This window comes from Mauremys reevesii, unplaced genomic scaffold (genome assembly GCF_016161935.1).
Source record: "Mauremys reevesii isolate NIE-2019 unplaced genomic scaffold, ASM1616193v1 Contig40, whole genome shotgun sequence".
In the NCBI taxonomy this organism is placed as follows: domain Eukaryota; kingdom Metazoa; phylum Chordata; order Testudines; family Geoemydidae; genus Mauremys; species Mauremys reevesii.
The window spans coordinates 346,921-359,722 of record NW_024100852.1 but is presented as its reverse complement, the minus strand read 5'-3'; the positions used below and the strand labels follow the sequence as shown (position 1 = coordinate 359,722).

Here is a 12,802-nt window from a genome sequence, read left to right as displayed (position 1 = left end):
AACGGCCCAGGCAGATGTTGAAAAACAGTTGTAAAATTGGTGTAAGGCTTTGCAACCCTTCAATACTGAAATCCTGCAAAGGTCAACTGCTGGCAGAACAATACAGCAGCTCAGCTAACCAATAAGCGAGCACCAGTAAAAAATATTTTTTCTGTGGTAAATAATGTATCTGTCAATAATTAATGTAAATGATTGTAATTTATGTAATGTCATGCTCAAAAACTGGAGATGGCGGTATTGTCATGGTGACAGAGCCAGTTCACCTCTGTCCCCTTTTTCTGAGTCCATCCCCTCAGGTTTCAGACCTTGTGTCTTTTCCTCTCTTACAGTAGAATGATGCAGTTGTCCTGCTCTCAGACTGGGCTCAGGGCTACAGCATCCCGTGTATCTACTCTGATTACCCAGAAGGTCAGACTGGGTTCAGAACTGGCAGTTCTTCCTTCGGGAGTCTGTGACCAGTGGGGAACAGACTCAAAATCACCAGCCTTCTTAAGACACGTGTTATTTAATTTTAACAATAGGCACAAAGCATAACATCAGAGGATCAGGATTTTAAACCAACAGCCTGCACACCTGTCTGGCTTACCTAAAGCCCAGCCCCCTGTGATGGTGGCCCAGGCAGGTGTAGCCTCTTCAGACATCCCCAGCCAGTGCCTGTGTCAGTCTGACCAGTTACCCAATGTTCCCACCTTCCCTAGTAAGAAAGTCACTTTTATTCATCCAGAATTTCTTTGTCTTCTCCAGTTCTGGGCTTTTGAGCCCTGCTAAACCAAAGCCAATTGGATGGGCCCAGCAGCCTGTCTCCCCAGAGCTACGGCTGTGCCATTGTCCTGTAACAACCCTCAACTGTTTGTTTATGTTTGCATAATGTCTTATCTCAAATAGTTGCTTTCCTACGTATTTCTCAATAGCCCTGCTGATTTAGCCCAGCATAGCCATATAGTAAGCCTCCCAATAACCAGTATTCACAAAGTATGACAAAGCATCCCCAAGTCACTCACAAATGTGACTTAGCATGTACACACAGATGAAGGTGGCACAATGTAATTGTCTAAGGCAGAATTGTCCAGAGAGCTTAATGGGGTTTAGCCCCCCCTCCCCCCAGTTCCTGTTTACTTTCAATGGGATTTAGTTTCCTCAGTTGGAGAGGGTTCAAAGAAGAGCCACGGGAATGATTAAAGGCTTAGAAAACCTGCCTTATAGTGAGTTGGGAGCTCAATCTATTTATCTTAACAAAGAGAAGATTAAGAGGTGACTTGGTTACAGTCTGTCAGTACCTACATGGGGAACAAATATTTAATAATGAGCTCTTTGATCTAGTAGAGAAAGGGCTAACACAGTCCAGTGACCCCACACATGGGGATCAGTTACACCCTGAGGAAGTGATCAAGAACCAGCCAGCCAAGCACCTCAGAGAGACGATGCGCAGAGCCCCGGCCCACGCTGTCTGCCTGCAGCAGAGTCGATCTCTGTGCATCCTAACAAGTGCAGTAAAATCCTTAACAAATATCACATCCAGCCATCCAGACCAGGGCACAGCAACTCAAAGCTGTACCAGAGCCTGTCAGAACAACAGGTGCAAAACCTGCAACCATATCTCCCCCACTATTTCAAGGTTCATCTAAAAGTTAGCCTTCCCTTTTGATCTCTGTAACAATAGCTATGGTAATAGACAGGAACTGTCTGTTCACATGGTTAGTATCTGTAAGATATAAGTGAACACATATAATTAGTATTACCTCTGATTTCTGACAATACAGGTTTGCACTTCAACGTTCTATCCTAACTAGCATTGAATGGTCCTAATTATCATTTGCATACTGCTCTCACATGCCTCTACAGGCTGACTCTGGGCCATTTACCCTGGGATTTTGCTTAACCCTTTTCTGGCCATGAAATGTTATATTATAATCTTATAATATTACAACCTCATCCAGGGCACTAAATACCCCTATAACAACTATGTGAGTGAAACCAGACAATTCACTACACTTTTAAATGAGCTCACACAGGAAAATGATAAAAGATAAAAACACCCTATCATCTATGAGTGAACTTTTTTCACAAAGTGATCACTCCATATCTGACCTCTCAGTCCTCAGCCTCAAAGGAAACCTGCACAACACTTTCAAAAGATGAGTCTGGGAGCTTAAATTCATAATTTTGCTCGACAATAAAAATCATGGACTGAGCAGAGACACTGGATTTATGGCTTATTGCAACAATCTGTAACCCACTAATTCTCTAAATGAGCCATATCACTTTGAATGGTCCCTTTGAATATGTGCTAACTACTTATGCTAAGCTATCTATTTGATCTTGTACCATTCCAAGAGTCAAAGAAGAGCTAAAAACCTTGTCTCTCTCTTCCCAACAGAAGTCTGGTTCAATGGAAGTTATTAACTCATCCACTTTGTCTATCCATTATTCGTAATTAAAAGTTTCACCAGGTTTAGTGAATGCATTGACTATCTAAAGTGGAGAATCTGCTAAACACAGCTGCCAAATCATTTTGGCTTTTCTAGAACTAAGTAATATTGAAAGAAGGATTTTTCCCCCGAAACTATTTACACTTCTTTTCTATCTAGGTTCTGATTCTGCACTCAGAACTGTAGTATCTGATCACCTTCCAGTCACGCACTGAGCGATGTGACTGCACATCTGTCACACAGGGGAGGCTTGGCACCAGCGCAGCAAGCGCGTGCCTGGGGCGGCAAGCTGCGGGGGTGGGGGGAGGGCGTGGCAGTCACCGTGAGGGCTGAAGTCAGGCAGCCTTCAGTGGCATGCCTGCGGGAGGTCCACCGGTCCCGCGGCTTCAGCAGCAATTCGGCGGCAGGTACGCCGAAGGCGCAGGTCTGGCAGATCACCTGCAGGCATGCCGCCAAATCTGTGGTCCGGCGGACTTCCCGCAAGCATGCCACTGAACTGACTGCCGTGCTTGGGGTGGCAAAAAACATAGAGTCACCCCTGCTGTCACATATATGGTCTCTCATCCTCTGCCAAGGGAGAGGTGTGTGTGTGCAGTGGAGTGGAGTAAAATAGTGTTTCATGGAACATTTTAAAGTGTAAGAATCCTGTGTACTAATGAGGTAGACAGGGATGCATGGATAAATTCAGTATTTAGATCAACAGCGATAAACAATATATATCGCTTCTACATGCATACCTAGCATGCATTCCTGTTCTCATGAAAACCACGCCATATACTTTGAAGGAAGCAAAAGCAAGATAGCCGAGAGGAGCCACACGGAAGGTTGATCACAGATTGTGTGTGCTTGTGGGTGTCGTTTAGTTCATGGTGAGGTGTTCAAAATTTAAACAGCATTTTCTCTTTATGTTTCAGTTCTACTGAAATGGAGAGATACGAGGTAGGTTGCGATCACCCCTCAGCTAATATGTCTAGCTGATATGTGGCCCACACAAACACGTCACGGAGGCCAGCTTTTCAAAAGATCCTAAGGCCGCAAAGGGTTCTAAATCACAATTTGATGGGAGCTGAGTGTCTAATTCCCTTAGGCTCTATCGAGAATCCCAGCCAGAATGGTAGCTCTCAAAACACCACCTGCCATGACAATACCCCCTGGGACTCATGGGGTGAGAATTCCCCTTCCATGTTGAATCACTCCAAACTGTAGCTTCCTCCCATCCACATCATTAGCACCAGGGCTACAGAGCACCATATGTGGGGGGGAGCACAAGGAATGGGGTTTGGTTCTGCCTCTGGGTTGTGAAGATCTGAGGGGTGGGGCAGGAGTTGGAGATCCAGCCCAACCCTCAGTATCTCCTGTCCCATAGAGCTGGCCCGGCTCTCCACTCTGGCCTGATGGCCCTCACCACTGAGTGCAGGCAAAGTTCTCTCATGGCAAAGCATGACAACAGCCAGCCAGTCCCCTTCCTGGCCCTGGCACTGCCAGATCAACTGCCCCGATCTGGGCTGTGGCTGGACAAAAAGTGGTTGGGCTGTGGCCTGGGTGCCCCTGGCTCTGCAGCCAATGATTAGCACAACTCATAGCTGGTCGGAACATTTTTAACAATTTTGTCAAAAAATGTTGATTAATGGAAACTTAATTTTTTGCTGAAATGTATGTTTCAATGACATTTTTCTCAGGAAGGTTTCCTAGGTTCCAGGATGGAATTGCGGGTTAGAGACAGCTCCATCCTACAATGTCCAATACCCTCATGGTGAGGCCATTCCCCTAGTCTGTGGGAGACCCAAGTTCAAGTCCTGAATAAGACTGTGCCCTAACACAGGTTATGGAGCCAGTTTTTCTCTCTGGCCCAGTGACTCTTCAGTCAGTTATACACAGTGGCAAAGCTTCCAACAGACAAGACTAAGGGTGGCCCATGTCAGAATGCCCCATAGCTCAGTTGTCAGGCTGTCACCCAGCTTAAGTCTCTGATCCACATTGGGTAGAGCAGAGATGTGACCTGGGCCTCCCATTTCCCAGGAGGAACACCAAAAACAGGGGCAGCTGCTGACTTCCCTGGCTATGTTGTGCTCACATTTTTCCACAGGGAACAGAGTCCAAGTGAGGAGAGTGCCAAGAGCCCTGGAGACCAGCTTGAGTGTAAGATGTTGCTTCCCTCAGTGCTTAGATTGGTGTTTGGGTAAAAGGATGGGGGACAGAAGAGTCAAAGCAGGGTGACGGCCGAGCCTACAGGGACTTCCCAATGGGACTCTACTTTATGCCAGATTAGAAGCAGGAGCTGAAATAAAGGTTAATTAGAGCAGTGCTTCTTAAAGTCGGGCTGCCACTTGTTCAGGGAAAGCCCCTGATGGGCTGGGCTGGTTTCTTTACCTGCCGTGTCAGCAGGTTCAGCCAATCGCCGCTCCAGGCCAATGGGGGCTGCAGGAAGTGGCATGGGCCGAGGGATGTGTTGACCGCTCTTCCTGCAGTCCCCATTGGCCTAGAGCAGCGAACCGCAGCCAGTTGGAGCCGTGATCGGCTGAACCTGCGGACGCAGCAGGTAAACAAACTGGCCTGGCCCACCAGAGGCTTTCCTTGAACAAGCGGCCTGACTTTGAGAAGCTCTGAATTAGAACATGTTGTTAAATTCCAATTATTAGCGGGATGGGGCAGGGGCGAAAAATGTACATTTCTCCACTGAAATTTCCTCCAAAAAAAACTGTTTTTTCAACAAAAAGGGTGTGTGTGTGTGTGGGGGGGAGGAATGGGGAAAATGTTTTTGAAATCCATTTTCAGTTTTAAAAAAACCTTCTCTTCCAAAAAATGGAAAAATTTTGACCAAAATTAAAATTTCCTGCAAACATTTTCATATTGGTCAAACAGTCATTTTAAAATATATATTTTTAAAAAAGTTTCAGTAGCAACATTTGAACCAGCTCAAGGGTTAACAGCAGCTCTCTGGCATTTCAATGGTGATACTGATGTATTCAATGTCTTTCCTCAGATGCCACAATTGTTGGATTTGGCAGTGCCAGTGCTACAGTAAGTGAAAGCCTGAAAATTATTAATTATTTATTGACATTTCTATAGTGACAGGAAACTGCACAGTTCAGTCTGCTTCTGAACTTTTGTAGCTGATCTATTAACTAGAAAATGTTAAAATGTGAAACACATCAAACCCTAAGAGCTGGTCTGACTGGGGTCTGGTGCAATGCATTAGAACACTTGTGCCATTGATAGTTTACCATTGTTTCCTAGGGAAATAATTGTAATTCTCATTCCCCCACCAGCCTCCTTCTTCCCCAAATCAAAGACTAGAAGGCCTCTCCATATCCAAGCCAACAAAACAAAATAAATTTGGTGCCTGAAAGCCACGCTGCTTTGGATGTCAGCCAAAAATGGAAACCTCCAGATCTCCAAAAACCCTCATCCAAATTGAACCAAACTTTCCAAAAAAAATGTCCCACCCCCTTGGGGGAGATGCAGCCTAGACAACATCAGATGGGTTGGTTTGATATTGCTGAAGTGAGAGGTGTGAAGGGTCGGGATGGAGGCTAAAGCTGGACTTATAAGGAGAAGCTGGCTTCAATATCACAGAGATAATTGATGGATAGTGGTTAAAATTTTCAATAGGTGGCTACATCCTATTCAAATCCAGTGGAATTTATGGTCCTAGTCACTTAGGGCTTGTCTACACAGCATGGCAATGCACACCAGAGTGGAGTGAATTCTAAAGCACACCAATGTATTACTTAAGATAGTTAAGTCCAAAGCAGACTGCGAAGAACTACAAAGGATCTCTCAAAACTGGGTGACTGAGCAACAAAATGGCAGATGAAATTCAGTGTTGATAAATACAAAGCAATGCACGCTGGAAAACATAATCCCAACTATACATACAAAATGGTGGGGTATAAATTAGATGTTACCACTCAAGAAAGAGATCTTGAAGTCATTGTGGATAGTTCTCTGAAAACTCCACTCAATGTGAAGCAGCAGCCAAATAAGCTAACAGACTGTTGGGAATCATTAAGAAAGGGATAAATAATATGACAGAAAATATCATAATGCCACTATATAAATCCATGGTATGGCCACACCTAGAATACTGTGGGTAGTTCTTAGGGTGACCAGACAGCAAGTGTGAAAAATCGGGACAGGGGGTGGGGGGTAATAGGAGCCTATATAAGAAAAAGACCCCAAAATCGGGACTGTCCCTATAAAATTGGGACATCTGGTCACCCTAGTAGTTCTGGACACCCCATCTCATAAAAGATATATTAGAGTAGGGAAAGGTATAGAGAAGGGCAACAAAAATTATCAGGGGTATGGAACAGCTTCCATATGAGGAGAAATTGATAAGACTGGGACTTTTCATCTTGGAAAAGAGATGAGCACCAGGGGATATGATTCAGGTCTATAAAATCATGACATGAATAAAAAAGTGTTATTTATTCCTTCACCTAGCACACAAACAAGGGGTAGCCCAATGAAATTAATAGTCAGCATGTTTAAAACAAACAAAAGGAAGTATTTTTTCACACAATGCACAGTCAACCTTTGGAACTCTTTGCCAGGGGGTGTTGTGAAGGCCAAGACTATAACAGGATTCAAAAAATAAATAGATAAGTTCATGGAGGACAGGTCCATCAATGGCTATTAGTCAGCATGGTCACCCCATGTTCTGAGTGTCTTTAGCCTCTGATTGTGAGACGCTGGGACTGGATGACAGGGGATGGATCACTCAGTGATTGCCTGTTCTGTTCGTTCCCTCTGAAGCACCTGGCATTGGCCACTGTCAGAGGACAGGATTCTGAGCTAGATGGACCATTGATCTGACCCTGTATGGTCGTTCTGCACTAAGTGGCCCATGGTGGCATGCATTAAAAGTTTCCTAGTGCATGTTAACATAGCGCTGACTATTCAAAACAGCATTATATGAATGTGCACTAGGGAACTTTCAGTGCATGCCACCAGGGTCTGCACAGGCCAGTTAGTGTACAACACATTGGTGTGCTTTAGAATTCACACTCCACTGATGCACAATGCCACACCATGTAGAGAAGCCCTAGACACTTTTACAGTTTTTACTAAGTCTCTCTATAGGAAAACTTTCGTTTCATTACAAGTTCTTTTCAACTTTCTTTCACATTATCAGTATAAAAAAAGCACTCTCATTGTCCAACAATACATTCTTTTTAAACTCGTCCTGCTTATTGCTTATGGTTCTACTGTCTTTACAAAGTGCCTAAAAAAGATAGCAGCATAATAGTCCGAAATCTCAGAGATGTTTTTTAAATCCCAACCTCAGTTTTAGTAACTAATTTCCCCCCGTAGCTATTATTTTATTCTTCTTAGTTAACACAAGTTATTCAGTACCTCAGCCATTTTAATTAAGTATTAATTTTGTCCTTCTTTATAACCTACTGTATTTTCCTCCTGATAAATATATAAAATCCTTTATTTCCCTTTCTTCATTTCCTTGTCACCCACACCTGGTCATTACTGCACTCAGTCCCTCTCTAGGGGTCAATAGACCACCTGCGATGATCCTCGGGGTACCCAGAGTTCCGAGGCACCTCGCTAACGCCTGCTGTTAATTTGAGGAATCTTCTTTTTACCTGCTAAGGGTCAACTGCCTGACGCCACCAGCCACAGGCAACCCACGTGGGCTCTAGTGTCTCTCAGGCCGGCAAGCGCTAGGCAAACTCCAACCCCTGAGAACTCTGAGCGGCCCTGTAACGGGTCGGACTCACCCCTGCGGCGCCTCCTGCTGGTGACTCTGGGAATTAGCTCGTTCCAGCGCTGGAGCGCCCTCTGCAGGCCGGTGATCTGCCTGTCTTCAGGCCCCCGTGTCCCTCCCTGGACCCGGTGCCCTTTTACATGGGGGTGCTGCCCCCTGGCAGTAACCCCTTTCTCTCAGGGTTTCCCCTCTAAGGGAACCCCCACCCTCTATCCCCACCTTGCCTCAGTATTGGCTACTGCCAGTCATTGTCTAGCCCCACACTCTGGGGCAGACTGCAGTATCAGCCTATTCATCACAGGCAAAGGGGTTTGGACCTGCTGCCTTGGCCTACCCCTGGGCTGCCCTCTGCAACCCCCAGTACCAGTTGGCCCTTCGCTAGGCCGCAGCCTGGGGCTTTCTAGGCTGGAGCTCCCCAGCTCCTCAGCCTTTCCCCAACCTTGCTTCACCCTAGGTACCTTGCCTATAGCCCAGCAGCCAGGCCCTTCTTCCTCCTCAGGCAGAGGAAGACTGTCCTAGCTTCTGGCTTCCCTGGCCTTTTATAGGGCCAGCTGTGGCCTGATTGGGGTGTGGCCCAGCTGCAGCCACTTCCCCAATCAGCCTAACTTTTAGAGCAGCAGCTCTCAAGCCCTGCCAGGCCGCTTTTAAACCCCTTCAGGGCCGGAGCAGGGTTCCACTCTGCTACACACACCCCATCTCAAGAACCTCTCCACCGGGGGGCAGGTGGGGTGCTCTACCGGCCCAGCTTTCTCCTCAGCTGGGCCCACAGAGAATCTCTTTCTTGCCGCAGGCTCTCCATTGCTTGGAGCAGTCTGCTGGCTTCTTCAATTGTCTGGGTCCCCACCATAGACCTCCCTGGTCCTATGTGGGTTCCCACATCAGTTTGGGTTCCCACCTCGGCCCTCTTGGCCCTTGTGTGGGTTCCCTGTTTAAGGTGAGGCCGTTCTGCCCCAGGCCCCTTGTCTTTAGGGGCCTCAGTCTGGACTAGCCCTTCCTGGCAGCTAGTCCCAGACCGAGCCTTGGTTTCAGGCACTCCCCCTTTCTGTCTCAGGGGGCAATGCCTCTTTATGTGGCCCTTGGTGTGGTAGTGGAAGCACCCTTGGCGCCTTCCTCCTGCCACGGCCCTAGTCCTGGTTGTTTGGGCCCTAGCCCTTTCTTCTGGGCTGGCCCGGGCCTTGGAAGCTCTATGAGGGCACTCCCTCTTTAAGTGTCCCTGCTCTCCACAAGCCCAACAAGTTTGGAGCCCCCCTGTTAACTTCACAGGGGGCACTCGAGTCTGTCCATCATGTTCTGGGCGGAGCCTTTCTACTCCAGTCCGGTAGGGGCACTCCCTTCTGAAGTGTCCCCGTCGCCCGCAGGCAAAACAATCTTTAGGCCTTGGCACTGGCCTCCAGCCCAAGGTGCCTGGCCCCCATTGAGGTCCATGTGCCCGCCCCCGCAGCAGCTGAAGCAGCCGTGCTTGCTACTCGGCGAGCCGGGCCACACAGGCTCTCCAGTAGTAGTCGCCTTTCATTTTCTCCACCGTCTCAAAGTCCAGGCAATAGTCCCATAGTCCTTGCCCTGAGCCCTTGTATCAGGGGCGGACTGCTATGCCCGCATTCTCCACCACGTGTAACGGGTCGGACTCACCCCTGCGGCGCCTCCTGCTGGTGACTCTGGGAATTAGCTCGTTCCAGCGCTGGAGCGCCCTCTGCAGGCCGGTGATCTGCCTGTCTTCAGGCCCCCGTGTCCCTCCCTGGACCCAGTGCCCTTTTACATGGGGGTGCTGCCCCCTGGCAGTAACCCCTTTCTCTCAGGGTTTCCCCTCTAAGGGAACCCCCACCCTCTATCCCCACCTTGCCTCAGTATTGGCTACTGCCAGTCATTGTCTAGCCCCATGCCCTGGGTCAGACTGCAGTATCAGCCTATTCATCACAGGCAAAGGGGTTTGGACCTGCTGCCTTGGCCTACCCCTGGGCTGCCCTCTCCAACCCCCAGTACCAGTTGGCCCTTCGTTAGGGCACAGCCTGGGGCTTTCTAGGCTGGAGCTCCCCAGCTCCTCAGCCTTTCCCCAACCTTGCTTCACCCTAGGTACCTTGCCTATAGCCCTGCAGCCAGGCCCTTCTTCCTCCTCAGGCAGAGGAAGACTGTCCTGGCTTCTGGCTTCCCTGGCCTTTTATAGGGCCAGCTGAGGCCTGATTGGGGTGTGGCCCAGCTGCAGCCACTTCCCCAATCAGCCTAACTTTTAGAGCAGCAGCTCTCAAGCCCTGCCAGGCCGCTTTTAAACCCCTTCAGGGCTGGAGCAGGGTTCCACTCTGCTACAGGCCCTCTGTAGTGTCCGGCCCCTTCATCACTCACAGAATGACCACACCTGCTGTTCCCAAAGGCACAGTACTCCACAGCTTATTAGATACACCTTAGAACACAGCTCCATGTAGCACACAGCATTTAGTTTATGGAAAAAGCATGTATAAGTTTATTTAACAAAGAAGAGCGATTCAATGATAGCCAACAGAAGTCCTGGAAACAAAGGGTTGCATATAAATTAAAATCATAATACACATTTTAGAGCCTAGACTCAGCTAATGAGGCACTGCTCACCCAAAAGCCTTCTCACCGCATTTTTTAACCCAGATGGCTGCAACCCTCCTTTCTTGAGACCAAGCCCGCTGGCAGCTGGTCCCCCCAGGTGAAGGATACCAGGTGGTCTTTCTGCAGCCCTAGATATCTCAGACCAGTCCTTTGTTCTTCACCTGTCAAGCAGCCACCCCATCCCCGCTTTTTACCTCTTCCTGATAATTCCTCCTCTGTCCCCATGTGACTCAGTATGCTAATAGACTTCTATTGTAAGACACACAATACACACAATGGTCAGCTAGGGTGTTAAGTATCTCCCACTTCCTGCCTGGTAGAAACTGTCACAAGGATAATACCTCTGGGTGACCTGCCATTAACTACAAGGCTTTGAGAACCCAGTTACCAACACATACCTGTCAGGGGCGGCTCTAGGATTTCCGCCGCCCCAAGCAGGCGCGCGCGCCGTGGGGTGCTCTGGCGGTCGCCGGTCCCGCGGCTCGGTGGACCTCCCGCAGGCATGCCTGTGGATGCTCCACCAGAGCTGCGGGACCAGGGCCGGCTCCAGACCCCAGCGTGCCAAGCGTGCGCTTGGGGCGGCATTTTGCCGGCAGGGTGGAAGGCGGCTCCAGTGGACCTTCCGCAGTCATGCCTGTGGGAGGTCCACCGGAGCCGCGGAACAGCGGACCTCCCGCAGGCATGACTGCGGAGGGTCCGTTGGTCCCGCGGCGCAGGTAGACCCCCCGCAGGCATGCCTGCGGAAGCTCAACCAGAGCCGTGGGACTAGCAGACCCTCCGCAGTCATGCCTGCGGGAGGTCCGCTGGTCCGCGGCTCTGGTGGACATCCTGCAGGCATGACTGCGGAAGGTCCACCGGAGCCGCCTGCCGCCCTGCCGGCAAAATGCTTGGGGCGGCCGGATTCCTAGAGCCGTCCCTGCGCGGGACCAGCGGCCCCTCCGCAGGCACGTCTGCGGGAGGTCCACTGGCGCCACGGGACCAGCGGACCTTCCGCAGGCATGCCTGCAGGAGGTCCGCAGGAGCCGCCTGCCGCCCTCCCGCAGGATGCCGCCCCAAGCGCGCGCTTGGCACGCTGGGGTCTGGAGCCGGCCCTGATACCTGTCTCCTTCCATATTACCCACACATACACTTTGCAAAGGTTATAAGGACCAGTGTGACACAGGCTTTGAGTAGAACCTTCACATGATACCTTTGGTGAACTAGAAAGTAAACACCAGGCCTGTGGGATCCCTGTAACCATTATGCCCCTCGTGCCCTCTGCCAGTTGGCAGCAAGAGGACTGTGGGTTACACCACCCATCTGGGTTAATAAACCTGCTTCAGCCTTTAGCTGAGGCCAAAGAGACTCCCAGTTTTAGATCCAGAAGTCCCATAGACAATCCCCACTGCCGACAATTCCCTAAGGGATTACACCTGCTTTTCATCCCCCCTTTGCTCAGATATTTGTTCTGCAGCCTTAACAGGCTTATTTACACACTACTAATGCATGTGCACATTTTCCACAGTGCTCACAGCCCAGCAGAGACTCGGCGGTGACCTACACAACTGTAGGTCATTGCACAGCACAGGCAGCAGGTCATTCACCAGCTGGGGAAACTGAAGATGGCTTACATCCTTATGGCATTGGTGAGCACATCTGTCAAATATGAACCCCACTGGCCTCTCATATGTGAAACCTTTGGTGAGGGACCCGAGTCACAGAGTTTGGAATGGGATATAAATCTTGCCCTGAGCTTCCCCAAAGTTTGGAGGACTTCATATTTCCTATTCTGGTTTGGTCCCATTCTAAAAATGATGTTCTAGTCTATGTCGGTTCTTATCTGAGTCTCCCTGCAGCAGTATCTGAGTGCCTTATATAATATACTATAATATGGAGCTATACCTATCTCATAGAACTGGAAGGGACCTTGAAAGGTCATTGAGTCCAGTCCCCTGCCTTCACAGCAGGACCAAGTACTATCCCTGATAGTTTTTTTGCCTCAGATCCCTAAATGGCCCCCTCAAGGACTGAACTCATAACCCTGGGTTTAGCAGGCCAAGTGCTCCTCAAAACCTCAGGTTTAGAAGCAGATAAGTTCTTG

At 49.1% G+C, this 12,802-nt stretch overlaps 1 long non-coding RNA gene across 1 annotated transcript; it reads left to right on the top strand.

Moving 5' to 3' along the window:
• Positions 1 to 4,538: 4,538 nt before the first annotated feature.
• On the top strand, positions 4,539 to 12,314 carry LOC120394181. The gene is made up of 3 exons (XR_005592200.1): positions 4,539 to 4,568; positions 5,413 to 5,450; positions 12,227 to 12,314. It is a non-coding gene; the product is annotated as an uncharacterized LOC120394181 (long non-coding RNA).
• Positions 12,315 to 12,802: the final 488 nt, after the last annotated feature.